Raw genomic sequence first — 22673 nt, 5'->3', positions numbered from 1 at the left:
TATTTTCAAAATAACAAATATATAACTAAATTGTTTTGTAACTTGAATTATAATTTTTCGTGACAACTTTTTCATTTGTTAGTTTGTCTTCTTTTTATATATGTGTCAGTCGTAACCTTTTACAAAAGAAATAACGCAAAATTCTACAAAAACTAATTCACCATTTTATTATTCTTTTTCATCCATCGTTCAAAAACCAAAACAAAAAAAGAATGATCATATCTATAATATCAAGCTTTTAGCTCGCAACATCAGAAAATGCGTGTTATTACATCACGTGACCCTGACACCTTCCCCCCAGAGTCATATTAGATCCAAAGATCGAATATGGCAAATAATTTAAGGGTCACACTTTACACATAAACAAACTATGTTTCACATTCACCCAAATATTCACTGAATCTTAGGTTTAACTTAACACTAGGTATTTACTTTAATCACCTAATAATAATAATAGGAAAAAATGTTCAGAGTCTTATTTTAGTTTATATTTACAGTCTGGACAATGCATCTGCATTACTAAGTTTCGATCCTTTGATGTGACTTGCCTCAATATCATGGCGTTGAATGGCTAACGCCCATCTCTGCAACCTCGGGCTTTGGGGTGTCGCACTCGTCAGAAATACTAGGGGATTATGATCAGTTAATAAAATAATCTTAGCACCACAGAGTAAGGTTTCAAATCTCTGCAAAGCCCAACATCGACTGTCTTAAGACGGGTGAAATCGTAACTTTCGCAATGCATGATGGGAAATCTCGTAAGTTTCAATTCAACTGAAACACTTAGGGTGGAATTCAACTGCAACATCGACTGTCTTAAGACGAGTTTCATAGATAAGAGGAACCCGCAAGAGGAAGTGAAGGTCCTATCTTTCCGGTGGCAACGAAAAATGGGTTACTTTTTTCAATCAGTGTGGCGACTTTTTCTATCTGTTAAATCGCCACATCGCCAGTGTTCGTGTGCATGTTTGTTGTTAATTTCACGTGCCGAAATTTTACTGCATGGAGTAGAAATCTAATCTGTTGTGGTAAGTAAAAATTATTAATATGTTAGTTTTATACATTTATTTTTAACTAATTAAATTTTAAAACATTGCATGAATGTTAATATATTACGTTCTATAAAACGTAAACATCTTTCACGTCTTATTTTCCATTGAGAATGAATTTTATAATTCAACTTTACTAGAAATTTATTTTTATATGCATTAATTGATTGAGCGGTTATTGTTTAAAACATTTGTTGGATAATTTTTGATAACCTAAAAATGTTTTCATATTGGAATAATTATTCTGTTTAAAATATAAATGTTTTGATCATTAAGAATGTTTTAGTTAAATCAGCGGTAATATAGCAAAAATGAGCTTGCATAAATTTTTGGAAATTATATAGTCTGTTATTTATGTATAATAATAAATGAACTTATATAGAGAGAAATGCTTGTGTGTTGTACTGTTTGTCATTAAAATTAAGGTACGATGCTAAAATTTATATAATGTCTAGTTTATAATAAGGAATGTTGAAATATGAAGGTTGCATTTTTTAGGATAGCTGTATTAAGAAGATGTGGTGATTAAAGTTGCAAGTATTTTAGATCTTCAAATTATCTTTATATATTTCAAAATTGATAGATGAGATTTATGTATTCAAAATAAATTAGTTAACTCTGTAAATTTTGTCTGTGTGAGAAATTTATCCCTTTTGACATTGTAATTCTTTAATGCATAGTATTTTTAATGATACTTTTTTTCTCTGGTGGTTCATGATTCATGTACAGGAAAGACGGGAAGCATCTCTATGTACCAAATACAGTTAGCTGATTGTGGAGAAGATAAACTTGGTGAAACAGTAGCCAGAGAACTGCCTATTTAGATAGTTTATTAAACTTTCTATATAGATGTTTTTAAAATGGTTATCTTTTTATTGTTTTTCCAAGCTCGGTATAACAACTAAAGCTTATTTGCAAACTTAACTAGATGTTAATTACTTTCTAGGGTAAGTCGTTCATTAGATTGTAATTCTAGATTTAAGATAGTTCTAAAAAAACTTATTATTACATTAGCTGTATTTTTTACCTCTTACTGCAATTAATTTTGCATTGATGACAACAATAAAAGTTACGTGCCATTTTTACAGACTCCCGAAACTGGTAAGTTCCCTTTTTCGAGTAAAACATTGCAGTTTTATCAAAATATTTTTAGTTTAATTTTGATCTTTAAAGATATGAAAGTTTTCTGTAATGCATATAAAATCAGCTTATCTTCTAGTAATTTTATATTTATATTGTCAATTATTTATAATTTCACATTTATGTGGATATATTTGTAAGCATTTGGAGTTTTCATTATTCTCCTTTTGTTAGTTGTGTACATATAATCATATCATGAAATGTAATCCAAAGTTCTGATTTTAAGTATTGTTTTTGAAATTGCACATGATTAAATGATCAAGTCATTGATGATAATTTAAGTTCTTTATTGTAGGGTAAAACTACAGTTTGTTAAAAGTAAAATTAATTTTGTGTATGAAATGAAAAAAGCAGGTATAATGTATCAAACATATGCATGATCTTATTGTCTGCTGTTTAAGTTATGTATTAATTTCACAGCCTGTGTATAAACTCTTATATAGCCTTTTTGTGTTATGGGATGAAAGTTATAACAATTGTGTTTTATGAATGTTTTTAATTGTGTAAAAGCTAGTTATTGGGACATCTATCAGAACAGATGTCAGTAAGCACATTTGCATAAGTATTAGTAATTCATATTGAAGCAAACCTCATTGTCAGAAATCGGGTCAAAACTTTTTTTCTTCTAAAATGTTCAATTTATTCAGAATTTTCTTTTTAAATATATTATAGTAATAGAATCTTTTAAATATATTTGATTAATTAAATGCCTATTAATATTCAAAATTATGAGTAAACGTAACACATAAAATTTCAAGTATGACATCAATTTTAACTGGAAAATATTGCAATTTTTCTATTTTGATAACTAGAAAAATCTTTAAAATTCCCTTTTGTGTCAATTATTTAGTACATTCTGCAACAGTTATGAAATTTATATTATTTCGTGAAATCTACTGGATTTTTTTCCTATCCGTGTTGTCAGCTATGATTTCGCAATTTTTCAGAGGAGAGTTTCGTCAATTTCAAATATAGTTATTAAGGTTTATACTTGCTTATGTCTGTGAAACTTTTTTTTTCATATGCTGGTAATTTATTTAAAGTAGAAAATCTATGCAATGAAATTCTATAAACCACATTAACTTTCACTGGTGTAAACAATAAAAATTGCAGTTAAGAATTTCTGCAATAACGCAAGAACAATGAACTATTTTCATAATTTGTCTAATTATTTAGGCAATTAAGTTCATAACAATATTTAGGTAAATGTATTTCCTTAAATGTCTTTCTATTTTTAAGTCTACTCTACTTGCTTAAGCAAACCAAAGTTGATAAATTTATTGTGTTATATTAGTTGTTATGCTCTCGAAAATTTAAATTTTTTTTTTCTGTAAATGCTTAACCATATATTTATGTGTCTAAATATTTGAATCTAAAAATTATATTAAGCATTTATAGCTTGTCTTTCTCAAACTAATATTACTGCCATGCTTAGTAGGTAGGCATGTCCAATGTTCTGTTTGAAACAAAATACTATAAAATGCTAAGACACATGTTTCAAGTTTTTTTTTTTAAATATATTGTTTTAATAAAGTTTGAAAAAATTACTATTAAACCTATAAGTAATGTTTTAGAGTTGTGAATACCTAATTAAAATTATGAGTAGGCTTTAAATGAATGGCAAATATTATTCTGAATTTTTGTTTTATTTTCAATGGCACTTCATTTGTGAATTTTTTTTCTTTTGAAGACCCAAACGAAATTTAATATTTTTTTCTTTTCTTCTAAACTAGTTTCTTTAAGCATGTAAAATATAACATTAAAAGTTAATAAAATAGATTTTCATATAGAATTATTGAGTGAATTATATTAAACTTCCATTTTTAAATTAGATGTTTCTTGTATTGGGTAGATTTACATAATCAGTTTTTTCTAGCCTGACAAGAGTTTACCATTCCTGGTATGTATTTGAATATAATTCCCATGTTTGAAGAAGCTACCACTAATTAATAATTTTTAAAACCGTTCTATGAAGGAAAGAATCCTTTTGTGCAAAATTCTTATTTATATTTGTATCTAAAACTATTGTTTGTATGCTTATTAATACATTTATTTGAGATTATTAATTTAGGTGAAGTGTATTTAAGTTGAAGTCTTATCGAAAGTGTGATGTCTGTCTGCTGAAATTTCAGAAAAATGGAAAACTGTGACAACTATTTTATTAAATAAAGTTTAAAATTGTTCATATGACCAGTAGTAATTTTGACTTCTTTCATTCATTATAGCTTCATACTTAAAGAAATTTTTATTTAAGTATGAAATTATTTATTAAGTAAAAATTCATACCCAATGCAGCTACAAGAAGTTGATTACAGTATCTTTGTACAATAAATAAATAAAATTAGTAAAGATATTTTTTATTTTTATAATGCTTAAAATATTTCATTATAAAAATCTACTGGAATATGTTTTGAGTTATCAATTTGAAATATGAAAACAGTGTGTAAATATCAATTTGCGATATCTACCAACTTAAAATTCTACACTTTTAAATTCTATTAATTTTTATTGCAATTTTTCAGAAAAACTTTCTGTTCTATTTTCCTTATCAATATTAAGTACATTTTTTAAACGTTTGATCTTCAAGTAATGAAACAATTTGGGAAATTCCATACGAAATGCTATCAGATCCATGAAGATGGAACAATTCCTCAGTAATAACTCTACTTGGAACAATTTCTGAGCTATTAACACTTAGAACACAAAATACTTATAAAAAAAAGCATAATATAGTCAGAAAATAAAGGTTATACTTTTTATGGTACATTTCAAAAAAATTATTTTTCTGTTGTAAAATAATGGATGTGGAATTTTTTAAAGTAACCCAGAAATAGGATGACAAGGAAGAAAATAAGCTTTTCGAAATCTTATGAATCATCATTGAGGAAGCGTGTAGAAGATTCGCATCATAATTTATATTTGTACTTATTAAATTTAGGATATTAATAAAAACTAAGATGATAAAATACTTAATTATGGTCATGGCTTACATTTTTCTATCATCCTTTGTATTTGAAGCATTTTGCAATCTGATCCTCTCTAAATCCGCTGTTTTTCCAAATTATTTGACGGTCTAAAAAAGTATTTTGGAATCCATTCGATGCAAATATGTCAAAAAATTTCACGCGACGTATAAAATTAATTAGTAAATAAAAATAAAATAGATATTTCGTTTCATGCTAACTTTATTTCAACAATGGTTAAAAAATATAATATTAAAAGCAGCGGGAACAATTTTTTAAAGAGACATTTATTTTTATTTATTTATTTTAGAAACTAGTTAATTTTAGATTAAACAATAAGTCATGCATTTTATAGAAAATTGTATTACCCTAAATTTCCGGTGCATGTATTTTACCTCGACGGGAATGAGAGTCGAGAATGAGAATAATAAATTGAAAAAATACTAATTAAGCGTCCCGAAAATTTATATGATTGGATGGGAAAGGGTAAGAAAAAAAAAAATTTGGACTATTTAAGTCTTAATAGATAAATTATAATTGATATTAAATAGATAAATAATTTCACTGAGGCACCTATTTCTTTTATATTCCTTAATAATGTTTTATTTTTATGCGAATACAAAAAGTTTCCAATTGTTGAGCCTAAGAAAATAATTGATATGAAAATTTATAACATCGTTTTTAAGTATGCTAAACTAAAAGGCATACACTCGCCGTTACTTACTTAATGATTTTTATAATCTTAATTTGTTCTTAAGAAGAATGCTCTGAATTGATATATGTTTGTACAAATCATGTTAAAAATTTGAAATTTTTAGAGCCCAAAAAATAACAGAAATTTTGCCAGCATCGGCAATAGTTAATGCGAGTATAAGTAATAAGACATGTTGATGTAAGTATAAGTTAAGGCATTCAGGGCATGTTGAGAAGCCATAGCAAGCCTCAATTTTGATGTTTTGTTTTATAAAAAAAATAGACTACACAAAGTTTCTCACTAATTAGTTTCAGTAAAAGCTTAAGATTCTTAAGAAAAGCTTGACGTCATTACCAATCCAAGTGTTGTATACACAAAAATGCCACTTTTAAATACTCTATTTCCTGTAAGAGTAAATCTAACAAATAATACTTTATTTTAACTTAATTCAGTTTTGATTGAAAAAGAGCGTGAATTATCATGAAATACAATAGAAAAACTGGGTATTTACATAAATTTGTCTAGGCTTGTATTTAGCGAAATAATCTCTTTGCCCAGAACAATCAGAATGTAAAAAAGCTAAATACAGTTTTTTTTCATTCGTAACTTATTTCCGTACAGTTTTGAGAAAGTAAGACATTTTATAACATACATTTAGTAATTATTAGATATGGAATGTCCTTAAAAGCTAAAAGAATAAAATTACATAATCTGCCACTTAATATTGTTATGCATTTGACTCAATCCGGTCTTATAAGGTCGAAATGAAATTTTTTAAAGTTATTTGATAATGAAATAAAATAGTTTTAAGCACCACCATTTGCTGAAATGTAAGAAAATCTTGCGCCATATTTCACATTAATTCATAGTAAAAAAAAGGATATATCGTATAAAATGGAACTTATTAGTTAAAAATTCTAAGAACATTCATCATAGTCTATCACGTTTTATCAAGAAATTAATCCTTGAAAAATCAGAATTTAAATTTTGAATTCGATAATGCTGTAAGTTATTTCAAATTGTAAAAGGAAAAAAAAATCAAAATTGAACTTTTGATTTTAACAAAGGTGTCTTTAAAAGTTATGTCACTGTATTAATGGAAAATAAAGGTAATTAAAAGAAAATTTATCTTTCGTAAATAGCAAATAACTATAATTATAACCTAAATAAATACAACAATTAACAATAATGCTTAAATTTTGTTGCATTGTTAAATTTTTACTTTGCTAAATTACATATAAATTATATAACTTTTTAATTCATAAAAAGTATTATTTTATGGATTTAAAGAAAGAATTTTTTTTTAAAAAATCAAAAGTTTTGGGTTATGGCACGTACTTTCTTAGGTTAAAGATATTAAAATAGAGAATAAATAAAATAATATCGACGAATAAAGTAATATCTAATCGGATACAATAAGTATTTCGGACATTCACCAAAAGCGACTATGTGATTGTTGACATTCGACATTCTCTTGATTTCAGTCATTCACGTTAACAATTATGCTGTAAAATATTTGTCAGAAAGAAAAAGTAGTTATGTATATATATAGAGCATACTAAATAAATAAGAAGAAAATCCCAAGTAGCACAATTCACAAAAACGATATCGTAAAAACTTAGCTTTGAACATTGTACAATATCGTAGCGAAATATTGTACTATATAAAAATGGACCCCTTTTATAACGTATATTCAATATTGCAAAACAATATTGTACGATGTTGTAAAAACGTTGGGGAACGTCGATCGACATCTCTCTGCATTTACAAACGTTGTACAATGCCGACCGACATCGTCAACACGATATTCAAAAAACGAATGCTGCGGAATGCCGACAATCGCCAAAATTACGTTATTTGAGAAAATAAAAATTAGTTTTTGAATATATTCATGCCTGCTTGTAACCTGGAAAAAGCTGATAACAAAACCGTTCTAGCTTGTTTAAAATTAAATTATTTGTTATTACCAAAACTTATAGAATTTTAAAGTTAAAATATTAGTTATTAATATTTAATAAGTTTGGGTAGGCAGGTATATTTTATTACTATTCTAGAAAATAAGCTAGAAAGTAAATAGTTTTGTTAAGATATTTTTTCTCTTTTTCAGGTTACAAGCAGCCATTTATACTGTGAAATAATTTTAATATTTTAAGTGATTTGTGCAATAATTTTTACAGCATCTATATTTTACTATGTAGATTAAAATTACAATATGTTTAATTTAAAACTATAAACATTTTTGCTGTGACGTTTTAGTATTATATAACCTGTATTTTACTAAAATAGTATGTATGGAAAACAAAATTCCTTATCTTCACAGCATCATGTTCGATTTTAAGAAATCTGATTAAAAAAAGCAATATTTACACTGATGTTGTAATAATAAAATAACAGGAGTCACTTCCTCAGATTTCTGATTTAAAATAGGGTAAGCATGGTAGAATAAGCTGCGATTTAATTTACATATAGCCTTTGTCCATTTAAGTGTAGCTAAAATATCTATTAGGGCATGAACAGTTGTCAAATGTGTCAATGAAATATAATTTTTATTAAACAGTAAAGAATAATATACTAATTTCTATAATTTATTGTATTCTTTAATACAATCAATTGTTTCTAAAACAAAACTGTGTCAGTTGAGGCAAACTTAGTCTTCCATCCTGCCTTCCCGGTCGTCGACGGTGGCAAGAACTTCACCAAATTTTTAAGCTTTTTCTAGTCTGCTAGTTTCTTTAAACAGTCTGAAGGTAGTAGCTGAAAAAAAATGAGACATGAGCTGTGGTTAATTTTAATATTTTTAAATTAAAAGACAAATAGTTATATTGAAAACATTACATGAACTAAAGTAGACATAAGCAAAACGCAAGTACTACTAGCAGCGTTTATGCTAATCCTTAGGTTGATAATTCTTTTGTATACAATCAGAGCAGTTTTTATGTTTTCAGGAGCACTGGGCCTGCTTTTATATGGGGGTCCTTTACGAGTAAGTTTATAACATAAGGAAAATATTATATTTTATAATATAACAGTTGGAAAAAAGTTTTTCTTTGAATAATTTTTAAAAATTATTTAGTCACCTTTCGATGAGGTGATCCAGGTTCTAATTCCAGTATCGGCTGGGATTGGAACCCGGCTAGTCAATACAACTTCCACATCTAACATGTGCTTACCACAGCGCTGATTCAGATATAGTGAAGTATTTTGTAAAGGTACCGCTAAGTGGTAATAAATTTGGCTTGGACACAGATCCCTGTTCTTTAACTATTAAACAAAGTTTCAATTAGCAAACCATAATTTTATTTAAAAGTGAGATTTTTTTCTCTTGATTTTTAATATGACAAAATAAATGCAACAGATTGTGTTTATAAATGTAGTCATTCATCAATAAATAAATATTTAATCTATATATTTTTATATTAAAATATTCATTTTTAATCTTATATCAAAATAGATAAGTTAAGCGAAAAAAATTTTTTAAAAAATCTATGTGCTCATTGGAATTTTTTTTTCCACAAAATTTCTTTAGAGAAAATCTGATAATGTCAAAGAGACTATAAACATATTATGAGAAAAAAAATACCAGTTACCAGTTAATAACTCTACTGCCTCAAATAGACTTTGAAAGGGAAGAATGACACTATATCAGGAAAAAAACATCTGAATTCATCAGCCCCCCTTTTTTTCCTTCTATTTTTGACACATTAGGGTAATTTCCTTCTAATATAACCTCAAGCTTTAGAAATATACATTTTTCACTAATAAAATATAATGTAGATTTTAATTCCATGCTTTTATCAATCAAAGGGTAGAATTTTAATTAACATTATTTGAATTTTTTTTTTTGAAAAAATTCATACTTATTAATTACTTTCTACAGCTATGCAAGTCTATATTAAGACAGCATTCAATGTGCATTTTAATCTGTACACATTTAATGCTATCCAATCAATCTCAAGAATCAAAAAGATTTTTAAAAATGTAATTTCAAATGTGTTGGAATATAGCACACACCAAGAAAGAAAGTAATTTCAATAACTAAAATTAATTAATGCAGCAATTTATTTAAAATAAATTTTAAAACTAAGAAAAGAAAACAATAAAGTATCAATACTTTATAACACCGTTTTTTAACTTTCAAAATCAATGATTTTTTTTAAAAAAATCATTTGATTTAAATCATGTATTAAATTATGATTTAAATCAAGCTGATTTAAATCAACAAACCCTGATAGCTAGTAGTTGAGAAAAGACGTCATGAAAAACATTACAAAACTTCAAAAGAGATTAACTTTTGAACTTTGAAACATACAATGCTGTAAAATGTAAAAGTATTAGAGTTTAGAATACAAACTATGCAAAATAAAACAGGAAGGATCAGGGTAATCAATTTAAGGAATAACTGATCCATTTTAGTGCAAGATAATGACTCGTAAAAAAGTAAAGTCTTATTACAAATTTTAAAATTCTATGTTTATAAAATTACCCAAGATGGCGTTTGTAACAGCTGAGAGGCTTCCAAAACACTGTTTCCCTTTTCATTCTAATTTACAATACGTCATCGCCAATTCCAAGATGGTGCTGAAGTAAAAGAGCATAAATAGCCTTTACAGATGGTTTCAAAATAACATATCTGAAAGAAGAAAAAAAATATATATATATATATATTGTTTTAATAACCATTACAAAATGTATCTCATATTTTATCATCAATTAAGATGATATAAGTAAAACGGGCATGGGATTGCTGAAGGAAGGAATTATCTAAATTTTTCATTTTTATAATATATTATTTATGACTTCAGTCACTTTTCACTGAAAGAGATATTGCATTAGTTCTTTACTTTGTATATGAGAAGCTTTCAAAGCAATTGCCTTTGCATAAATATATTAAACATTGCAATATCAGATCGTATGTGAACGAATCCAATTATCAAGAATTCTATGTATAAATTGTGTGCGGAGAAATACCCATACCATCAAAACACTTATCACAGTAATATTTGACTTAAGAATCACATAAGTCAAAATATGTTGCAAAGTTGGGACACATTCAGCTATGGATTGCTTTTGATTTTGATATGTACAGGGTATCTGCGACATTTTAGATTTTCAAATCCCTGACTTTCCATCAATAATTCCAAGAAGTTGTCATGACTTACCGAAGTTACTATTTTTTCCAACAAAAACACAACAATAAATTTAAAAAAGCAATATAATAACATTAATTGAAATGATAGGTATAACCAAAGTTGTTGTACTCTGAATCCATGAGGCAGAATTTTTTCGAGCTATCTGCGACAAAACTCTCTAGCACTAATATCTTTCTGCAAAATACCTTTCATGCTAATTTAAAATAACAAAAGCGCTGTGTTTAAAAAAAAAACCTATATATAGCTTTTTTTAAATTGAACGTGTAATTTTTATTATAACATTACATGTAACATTTTCACATTTTTGTTGGTAGGCCGGGGGACACAGAAATTATTACCTTCACCTTTTGTAACTAATCATCACAATAAAAAAAAATTGCAAATCATTAAATATGCAGTAGTACTTGGTGGAAAAAAAAGATTGACGACGAATTCACACGAATCGGTCGCCTCAAATGAGTGTTTCGTTTCTGGATTAGGCTGTTGTATAAAGATATCAGATTTAAAAACTACGGAGAAATCAGCAGCAATAACTGATAAAATTCGACAGAATTATCGATTTAAAAAGTAAATATCCAAATACAAGATTCCAATTTTTCAGGTTGTTTATTGGGATACTTAAAATCCACATGAAAATCAACATCAATAACTGACGAAAATACAACAGAAAAAATACATCAATTTATGCTACTATCGGCGTATATTGAGCCTGTCAAAAAGTTATTATTTAAATGCATGATTAAAATATAACTGGTAAATTTCTGTCAAAAAATAAAAAAGGTAATTTTCGTCATATTTCAAGTCTTTCAGACATTTCTTTAGTCCGAGAGGAGCAGACAAATTGTTATAGTGCACATAACCATAACCAATAAAAGTAAACAAACAATAAAAGTAAACAAGATCTTTGGGAATATCAGAATTGAATAATGTGATATAATTATAATTTAATAGTTAACTAACTTCAACTAAAAAAAAAAGAGGAAATTGGCGTAATTCTGGCAAATATATATACACATATCAAAACCCCTTCTGAAATTATTCATTACTTGATTAATGAGCTATTCGATTCGGTAAGTTAAGTAAGATGTAGACACATAAAATTGTCATGATCAAATTCTTTTTTTTTTTGTAATTTAAACATTATATATATATATATATATATATATATATATATATATATATATATATATATATATATATTAATTAAATACATTAAACGTAATAATAATTAAACATACATATATAGATAGATAGATATAGCTGCAAACTTGTACGGTTGAGAAAAAAACTTCTTACTAGCAGCAATATTAGAGATCTTATTAAATCTTCAGTAGTAGACATATTAAATCAATCTAGTACATATACTAAATCTTCAATATAAAATTTCGAGAAAAAAACATTTCAATCTACCATGACAAATTAATAATTAAAAAATATGCAAATATGATCTATTTGTTAGCTCGCTTAGCTCTTAAATTTTGAATTAGTTTAAGTATTAAAAAATATTTTTCATCGAAAGTACAAGTTGCAGGTGTGAAAAAATATAAACATAAGCATGTGAGAAGGCTTAACACCTCCAAACATACTATAAAATTACGCCAATGTTTCTGAATATGAGAATTGAATAATGTGATATAATTAAATAATTAAGCAGCCTGGACATGAAAAAAAAGGAAACCGATGTAATTCATACAACTTACAATATATAATTACATATATTAAAAACAGCACATACCTGCCAAGATCAGAGAATTCGCTCATTTCAACATGGTGCATTAATTCATCTTCAGCTGGTTTGAGTTTTCGGTCTCGCTTAATCGAAACAACTTTCATTAAACTTACATTATGAGCTAAGATATAAATATTATGAGACGAAATCAGATTTAAATATAAGAAGACAAAAGATAAATAGACCGCAGGTGTAGCGAAAATTGATAAACAGCATCTTAACGGGTTACGGTTGCGAGTGGTTTAAATCGTAGTTTTCATTATTTAGTGAAAACGATCGATGTCGTGACAAAAACACGATTACAATATTGATATCAAATATTGTCCGGGTGTTATGCGGATATCACTAAATTTATATTTCAAATTTATTTTTTAGAATTATAACAATTTGAATTCATTTTTTGTATTTTAAATGATTAATTTTGATTTAAGAACACAATAAAGTTTTAAATCAAAATTTTACAAACAGATTTTTAATGTGAAATCGACGGGAATCGTACAATATCGTACACACAATTTCGATTTTCGCCAATATTGACAATGTCGGTCGATGTAGACTGAAGCTGTTACAATATCCCTGTGCTACTTGGGATTAAGAAAAACAATAAGTTTTATTTATTGAGCTTAAGCTGCAAGTAAATAGAACTCATAAAATAAATTCAAAATGTAGAGAAAACAAGGGGAAAATTACAGAACAATGATGAAAAAAGAGAAGGAAAAAAATAATAATAAAATAACAAAAACCGGAGAGAAAAAAAAAATTATTACAGTTAAAACATTTTCACCCTGCACGAACGAATCTAATTGCCAAAGTTGCATAGTTTTTGCGTGGTTCCCCCGAACTTTCAAATGTAGTTAAAAATTACCAATAATACTTAGATTTTGTTTTGTTTCACTAAAAAATTTTATTTGAATTATTATGTATTTTTTAAAAAAAAAATCCTTAAATGATATTTACAGTAACACTTACATGAATGTGATAATCGTGAAATGATTTAAATTAAAAACCATCTAAAATTTTTAAATTGTTCATAAAAAGTTATCTTTTAGGGTGTTAAAAAAGGACTAGACTAAATGGGGATGTAAAGTGATTATTGCTAGATTTATTAGTTAGTTTGGATTGCTAGATTTATTAGTTTGATTATTTGGATTGGTATAATTTATTAGTTTGATAAATTGGATTATTGCTATTTTTCTAATTAATTTTAAATCCATTTATATGCTCAACAGTGATTCCTTAGATTTTGATAAAATTCTGACTGAAACATTTATTTGCATCACCAAACATAAAGTTTTTAATCAAATTGCGACTTCAAGTGCCACAATCATTCTTAAAATATGTGAACAGAGTGTTCCGTTTTCTCATTCTTAATATAAATTGTTTATATAAATGTATATTAATAATTTAATCTAAATATTATACTCAATTATAGGTCGCAAACTGATATGCGAGGAGTAACAAAAAGATAGTTGGAAACTATCGAATTCCTAGTTAAGAAGAAAAGATGAAAAAACGGCAAAACCAATTTGATTGCCTAATGATTCTTAGATATAGTTCTACCGATCTCCTTTCAATTTCTTTCTGTTCCACCCGAAAATCGTTATATTGTTTCGTTATTTACCCCAAAACTGGGATTTGCTGGTTTTCACAGATATTGTTGTTTTCTCGCTTGAATTTTATTGACTATAATTTATTTTCCTTCTTTAGACGAAGTTAAAAAGCTGAAGCGTCAAGACAACGAATTTCCGAAGAACCATTCTTTCTCAGAAGAGGCTAACATTAACTTTAGATAATTTTACACACACACAAGATAATTTTTAAAGCTATAGATTAAGAATAATGTGCTCCCTCCTTTTGCTTAAATTTAAATATCTAAATTCAAAATCTCTGATCTCAAGCTTATTGTGCTCTTGAAATAATATTCAAGTATAGTAAAATCCCGCAGTGGACTGATCGTTAAGACACGGTTCCCAGCAGATCACCGAAGTCAAGCATCACTGACTGCGGTCAGTGTGCGGGTGGGTGACCACTTAGATCAGTCTGCGTAGGGACCGAGGGTGTGCGGTATTGGTCCTCGTTAAACTGTGCTACCGTAAAGTGCTCGACTTCGCGCGCAGATCGTTGGGCTACCAAAGCGGGGGTGCCATCCCCTCCGCAGAGGATCAAAATTGTGATGGCATGTCTTCGGATCATCCTCCGGGATGTTTCCCAGACCGTCGCCAATTGCCCATTGTGCAGCTCTAGTGCGACGTAAATTAACAATAACAATAATAATAACTTTCTATTTTCATTTCATTTCTGTAGGGATTTACTAATTCCAACACTAGATGACAGCTCTGCATTAAAATCATAGATATAAAGGCAGAAAGATCAATCACTCGACCAAACGGACGTCACGGTGAACGTTGACATCACTGGTCTAGTAACTAGTTTGTACTCTATATCCACGCCCTCTAGTGAACTGCGGTGCTTGTTTATTGCAGCTGTACATAATTTGTTCTTTTTTTTATTTGATTTTTATAAGTTGTAATGATTAATAATAATTGATAACATTCAGTCTCTTTGCCAGAAAAATCTGAAATTCGCAAATTTTATGACACATTTTTTTTCAAAGATTTTTTTAAAGATTTATAATTCGTAAATTTTAAAATTAAAAAAAAAAAAAAAAACTAATATGTTTTTAAAATTTAATTCTTTATATCATTCTGAAATTCAAATATTTGAAATAAAATAAAACACACAATTTATGTACTTACAAAAAATAAATAAATAAATAAAATAAAGAACATTTTAGTAAACATTCCAAGCTAGCCTGTTAGCGTGCAACTAGTTTGCTAGTAAAGCGTTTACTTGGTTTTCATTTGTGTGTAATGGAAATTCTAATTATTTTCATTCAAAAAGTTTTTCAAAGTACGATTTTACTCCTCCATTTCAATAACAAGGTACTTTGATATCTGGGTCGTGTTAAAAGTTAAAAATATGAGAAAAGTATTTCACAACATCCACTAAGATGACAAATTGTCTGTCAAGGATGATAAAAAAATTAATGGTTAAAAAAATAATTCATTGCGATAATGAACATACAGCTGTAATGTTATTATTGTTCAGTTATCTAAAAGACTTTTTCGTGGTTTTCCTTTGCATTTAACGCAACATTTGATTTGTCTAAATTTTAATTTAATTTTAAATAATATATAGGTTACTACAAAAGCTTTTATAAACATGATTTTACTCTGATATTTAAATTGCAAGTTACTTTGATTTCTGGGTCGTGTTAAAAGTTAAAAATATAAGAAAAGTATTTCACAACATCCACTAAGATGACAATTTGTCTGTCAAGGATGATAAGAAAATTAATGGTTAAAAAAATAATTCATTGCGATAATGAACATACAGCTGTAACGTTATTATTGTTCAGTTATCTAAAAGATTTTTTCGTGGTTTTCCTTGCATTTAACGCAACATTTGATTTGTCTAAATTTTAATTTAATTTTAAATAATATATAGGTTACTACAAAAGCTTTTATAAACATGATTTTACTCTGATATTTAAATTGCAAGTTACTTTGATATCTGGGTCGTGTTAAAAGTTAAAAATATAAGAAAAGTATTTCACAACATCCACTAAGATGACAATTTGTCTGTCAAGGATGATAAGAAAATTAATGGTTAAAAAAATAATTCATTGCGATAATGAACATACAGCTGTAATGTTATTATTGTTCAGTTATTTAAAAGATTTTTTCATGGTTTTCCTTTGCATTTAACGCAACATTTGATTTGTCTAAATTTTAATTTAATTTTAAATACAATATAGGTTACTACAAAAGCTTTTATAAACATGATTTTACTCTGATATTTAAATTGCAAGGTACTTTGATTTTTGGGTCGTGTTAAAAGTAAAAAGTGTTTCACAACATCAACTACTATGACAATTAGTCTCTCAAGGATGATAAAAAAAATTAATTGTTGAAAAAATAATTCATTGCGATAATGAACATTTAGCTAGAATCCTATTACCGTTCAGCAATCTAAAAGACTTTTTTGCGGTTTTTCCTTGCATGTAACGCAAAATTTGATTATTTCTATTTAGTCTTAATTGAAATAAGTTATTTTCATAACTTTAATGATTATGATTGTACTCCAAGTAACTTATGAGTAATTTTGATTTCTGGGTTGAATTAAAAATAATAAGGACGTTTCCTTATATTCACAAAGATGTTAAGCCATCTATCAAGGATGGGAAGAAAAAAAATTATTGATTATTTAAAAATAACTTCTTTTAGATAATGAACATTTAGCTGGAATACCTATTACCGATAAAAACAATCTGAAAAACGCATTTGTAGTTTTCTTTAGCATGTAACGCAAAATTTGATAATTTAATTTTATTTAAAATAGGTTATTTTTATAACTTTCATAAGTATATAATTGTAATTCGATACTTAAATTGCGGCTTATTTTGTTTTACTGGTAGAGTTAAAAAGAAGAGCTTTTCGTTTATATTCAGCAAGTTGATACCTTATCTATTTCATAATTTTATAACCGTCGTCGAACAGCCGACCTAATTATGTGCTTACGCTTACTCATGTTTAACTCCGTAAATTCAATTTTAAATCATATCCAAAAGACAGGGAGAGTCCTTTATAAAGTATTGAGAGAAATTTGCCTCCATATTGGACTTCTTGATGGAACTAGCCCGCATTTACGTTACATTTTGAGGAAAACATCCCACGGTTAGCCTGACTTCAAGGAGACTCCTGATCTTCTGAACCACAACGGCTAGGCCTGATTAATAATAAAAAATGGCTGCTTATAAAAAAATAATTTCATTGAGATAAAGATGAACATTTAGATGAAATCCTATTACCGCCAAGCAATCTGAAAAACATATTCTAGGTTTTCCTTTGCGTGTAACGCAAAATTTTATTACCTTAATTTCAACTTAATCTTGGTTAAAATAAATTATTTTTATAACTTTTATAAACATTGTTTTACGCCGATATTTAAATTGCACGTTACTTTGATTTTTGGAATGAGTTAAAAATTACAAAAAATATGAAGAGCATCTCGCTATATTCACCGAAATAATTTACTGTCTGTCAAAGACGCTAAAAAAAATTATTTATTATATAAAAAAAATTCATTACGATTACTGAGCATTTCGCTGGAACTCCTTAAGCGTCAAGCAATCTGAAAGATATTTTCGTGGTTTCCCTTTACGTGTAACGCAAAATATGATTGTTTTCTTAAAAAAAAAATTCATAAAGGCAGTAATGTTTAAATATTTACATAAATTATGAATTATTTTATCTATATTCCTTGTAAATCAAAACAAAATGAAGAGCATTTGATTGTGGGCAATTAATTAGCAAGGTACATAGTCTTACGCGGACATTAAGTAATGAATTGGGAGATTTTGATACTGATATATATATATATATATATATATATATATATATATATATATATATATATATATATATATATATATATATATATATATATATATATATATATATATATATATATATATATATATATATTATAATAATTTGAATAATTATTTGTGCAAAGGCATTAATAAAGATCGGAAATTAATAGATAATACAATCGAGTTCATAATAAATACTACGAATAATTATTTTCATGAAAAAGATTTTTATTTTTAATTCTCATCGGAAAATTTAAAAAATTTACGGTTGCATAGCTTAAAAAAATGTGTCATTGATGTGCATTTTTAATTATTACGATTTTAAAACAATAATAGTAAACTTATAAAATTCAAAGGATTTTAGTTTCGAACTCCTTCTGTTAAATCATATTTTTAAATATAAAAAAATGCTAATATAAGCATCTATACTTCAGTTATAATAGAACCAGACGCTTCAAACTAATAACTATGGTTGGATAAGTAAATATCCCTCCTTCGGTTTTAATTAATCTAAGTTCTGAAAACCGAAACTAAACAAAACCGAAACTATAGTATATAATTGCTCGTAATCTGAATGATCTCTGCTTTTAAAGCTTCAATAAACAAACAAATAAATTATGAGTAATGAATAGACATCTTTAAGTAATATACAAAATAATATATTGGTTTACGGAAATGAAAAAGTTTTAGAATTTAAATTAAATTGCTTTTTAATGATCAACACTGATTACGCGCAATGCAAAGGTACGGCGGGGATGTCAGAAAATAATCACTACGACGACGCGAACGCCACTTTTTGTGCGTAAAACCGGTCTGTCAAAAGTGTGTTGCTTTTCTAAAACCCCCCCGGGAAAGTTAAATGTCCTTATCCCCTATTCGCGATCGCAACACTCGAATACGCCATCTGGGGAGAGACCGGTTTCATGCCTTTAGCCCTTCTCCCTTCCCTCTCCTCCTCTTTTGAGTTGTATAGGAATGTACTACGATATTTTCCCTTTTCTTAATATTTTTCCTTTTTATTTAATCAAAATATTTTTTAAAATTTCCGTGATACTTTTCTTTAGAACTATGTTTAATGCAGTTTTCAGTTTCATATAGTGTTTCAAGTTGAAAGATTTTTATCTATATGAAAATCAAGAGAGAAACTAACGTACTTCCTTCCTCTATGACTTTCCACACGCTAATGGAGAAAGCATGTGAAGTGTTGCCATAGGAAAAGAGTTCTGCTCTACGCCACCTGCAGCCCATTTCGATCGCCAATATTAGTCCCTGATTAAAATACACTCCACTAAAGGCTCTGTCAGTAGTTTAGAATTGTAAAATTAAATTATCAAATTAATTATTAATAAGTAATTAACTAAGTTAATACATATTTCTAAATCGAGTTGAAAGTTTATTAACCTTAAAAAAAATATAATTTATTATCCATTTTTTATATTTTTGTATATTGTTATATTCTAAATCAGACCTAGTACAACTAAACACTCACCAAAAAAAAGACGGTAGTAAATTTTTTTTAAACGCCAATAATAAGATAAACCACAAAAATAAGGCAAACCTGAAAACCGGTTTTTCGTTGCCATCGGGAAGATAGGACCTTCACTTCCTCTTGCGGGTTCCTCCTATCTACGGCACTAGTCTTAAGACGGGTGAAATCGTAACTTTCGCAATGCATGATGGGAAATCTCGTAAGTTTCAATTCAACTGAAACACTTACGCTGAAAATGACAAATCGGTCTTAAGACGGGTGGTTCGACTGACTTAAGACCCCCTAATCCAATATGGCGTTTGTGTTGTTTTGTTATGATGATCCGTTGGTGATCATGAAACAAAACTTACTTGTTAATTCTTAAATATTATTGATTTAATCCTTCTCATTTATCAGTCTGCACTTGTTATTAGTAATAATGTCTACAAAATTTGTTTTAAAAAGATAAATAAATACGAACCTAACACATTATTTTTACTCTTATTCCTGTAAACAAAAAAGTATGTTTAATTTTATTTTTCCTGAACTGAAGTAAAACGTAAGAGTTCTATTGTTTAATGTGTGCATATTAAACTCTTTTGTATGTAAATTTTATTTGACTATTTTTTATATCTTCATCAAAGTTGTTTGCTGTATGTTTTGAACTAAAGCTATTATCGAATATAAATTTTTCTTAAAAGTACACGTTTCATACGTAAGTAATTTATTTGGTTACAAAGCGAGTAATCTTACGAAATTTAGTTAAAATTGTATCGATACACATTTTGTTATCTTTATTATTGTACAGTTATAAATTATGCTTATTTTTTATTGATATGCTTACGGATAATCTATTTGAGTTCTTAGGTTTATAAAATTTTAATCCCCTTAATGATTCTTGGTTTATAATAATTATTATTCATTTTAATTGTTAATAACTCTTTATCTTTTTAGATTTAACTGTTGCTAACATTTAATACTACAAAATGCACTAAATTTTTACCTTTTAAACTAAGAATAACTTTTTCGTTGTTTTTTTTTTAATTATTTATTTTTGTAGAAAAGTTGGTTTTGTATAAAGATATATTTATTGAAATCCTATCATAAAACATGTTTAACAATTATAAAAATACAATTACTGATTTTTAAAACTTATATGTTCATTAAAAATATGGGATTATTTCTGTATCATGATTTGTCATGCCAACTACAATTGCTGAAGTCCCAAATAGCTTTTAAACTTGCAAATTTTTGTAAGAAAAAAAAACATGTAGATGTTTGCCCGTGGGTGGCTACGAGTTATTCTTTTTGTGATGTTTTTGTTTCTCGTGGGCCGCTGCCCAGAAATTGCGGAGGCTTGGCAATAAATTACGATCCGAAAATCTCCCAAAAAATATTGGCTGTGTGAACTTATTTTATTACAGACATAACTGCTGTTTATGGATGTAAACTTTACAGAAATTAGGAAGTGAAATGCTTACAAGCTTGGTAATTAATGCTTTTGTGATGGTGTAATAAAAAATTGCCATACACTCTAGCAGAAATTTGTTGGCTTGTTTTAAAACATCCAGGAGTGATTGAAGATCAGGATACAATTATTGCCTGTTTCTGAAGTTGAATAGACTGTCTTTTATTGTTAGGTAAGAGTGCTTACAATTGATTCAAACAATTATTTAAATTTTTTTATTAAATCCCAATTAATAAAAACTAATTGCAGATTTGCAATTAGTTTTTATTAGTTAGGATTTATAGGTCTCTTTATTGGGTTATGTTAAATGAATAGTATTTAGTTGATGACTTGTTTTATATGTGTATCAAAAATTTTAAAAATACTGTGATCAAATTTTAAATTGCCTTATCACATATAGTATGCAAAATATATGTATTGTATTCTCTGTTACGAAGAGCATACTAATTTCCATAAATAAGTGCTGTTATGTATGAGTACTTGAAACAAATCTTGGATAATATACCAAAGGCGTTTCTCAACAGATATTTTTTTATACAGATTTCATTATTTATGTTACCAATTGGTAAAATTATAAAATAAAAATAATCTTAATGATTTTTTAATGGTGAATTTTAACTCTAATGCTGAACTCTTAATGTTGAATAATAACATAAAATTTTTAAAAACGAAAAACAACGTTAATATTCTAAACTCAAAATCATGGAAAAATTTAATGAGCACTTTCAAGCGCATTTACTGTTTCATGGTATTTAATTTAAAAGATGAGACTTGAAAATTTTTAACAGAATTATTTCCATATTTTGATAGCTATTCCTCTTTGATTTTACTTGAATAAATTTGGGTTAAGAAATTAGCTCTTGTAATTCTGTTGCTAAATGTTTTTTTTTTCTTTTAAAAAATGACAAGTGGTGAAAACCCTAATTAATATTTAAAATTACTATTAGTATTAATAATTGTAATGAAAATTTCACTAATTGGGAAAAAATTTAAAGTTATATTACGTAAATAAGATTCAGAAGTAGTCTATCTTTTACTGTTAGGTACATGTTAATAGTAAATTGAAATTTATAATTTTTTAAATTTTTCAGTTCTTGCAGATTAGCATAAAGTAGTTATCAAATATGGTTTTTAAGTCAGTTTGTTTAGATACATAAAATAACTTGTATATAGCACTTAGGCTATCGAAATACATTTTTCTCGCAAAAAAGATCAATAATATATAACCGATTTTAAAATCTATTGAGTACTGACCTACTGATTTAAAGTCTATCATAATATGATTAAATCTAAGTTTGACTAACTTCAAAATATCTGTTAAATGCAGTTTTATTCTAAACCAAAAATCAAGTTTGGAAAATAACATGAATTAAGTCAGAGTTAATTAGTTAGAAATTTTACTTTTCTGAATAATGATTAGTAGTATTGAATTAAAGTCTTTTTCAATTTTATATCAATATAGTCTTTTTCAATTTTATATTTATTTTCATAGTTATTTTCAATTATTTTTAATTTATTATCTGAAAAGTTAGTGGTCTAAAGTTTGTTTTTTATTTAAAAAGAAGCAAGAAGCACTGA

General features: G+C 27.2%; 2 long non-coding RNA genes across 3 annotated transcripts; one reads left to right on the top strand and one right to left on the bottom strand.

Annotated features, from left to right (window-relative positions):
* The first annotated feature begins 1855 nt into the window (after positions 1-1855).
* LOC147815173 (uncharacterized) lies at positions 1856-4379 on the top strand. Of its 2 annotated transcripts, XR_015431346.1 has the most exons (3): positions 1856-1996; positions 2138-2150; positions 4066-4197. It is a non-coding gene; the product is annotated as an uncharacterized LOC147815173 (long non-coding RNA). The 2 variants fall into 2 exon arrangements; XR_015431345.1 differs by lacking the exons at positions 2138-2150; positions 4066-4197 and adding an exon at positions 4261-4379 and having other exon boundaries at positions 1859-1996.
* A 4036-nt stretch (positions 4380-8415) lies between these two features.
* LOC147815172 (uncharacterized) lies at positions 8416-12968 on the bottom strand. Its single transcript, XR_015431344.1, has 3 exons — positions 12732-12968; positions 10330-10476; positions 8416-8600 (listed from the first exon to the last, which is right to left on the bottom strand). It is a non-coding gene; the product is annotated as an uncharacterized LOC147815172 (long non-coding RNA).
* Between the last annotated feature and the right edge of the window lie 9705 nt (positions 12969-22673).

This window comes from Parasteatoda tepidariorum, chromosome 2 (genome assembly GCF_982258835.1).
Source record: "Parasteatoda tepidariorum strain Cologne lab strain chromosome 2, Ptep-v5.0, whole genome shotgun sequence".
Lineage (NCBI taxonomy): Eukaryota > Metazoa > Arthropoda > Arachnida > Araneae > Theridiidae > Parasteatoda > Parasteatoda tepidariorum.
Note: the sequence above shows the minus strand (reverse complement) of the source record. Positions and strands in the feature narration are given on the sequence as shown.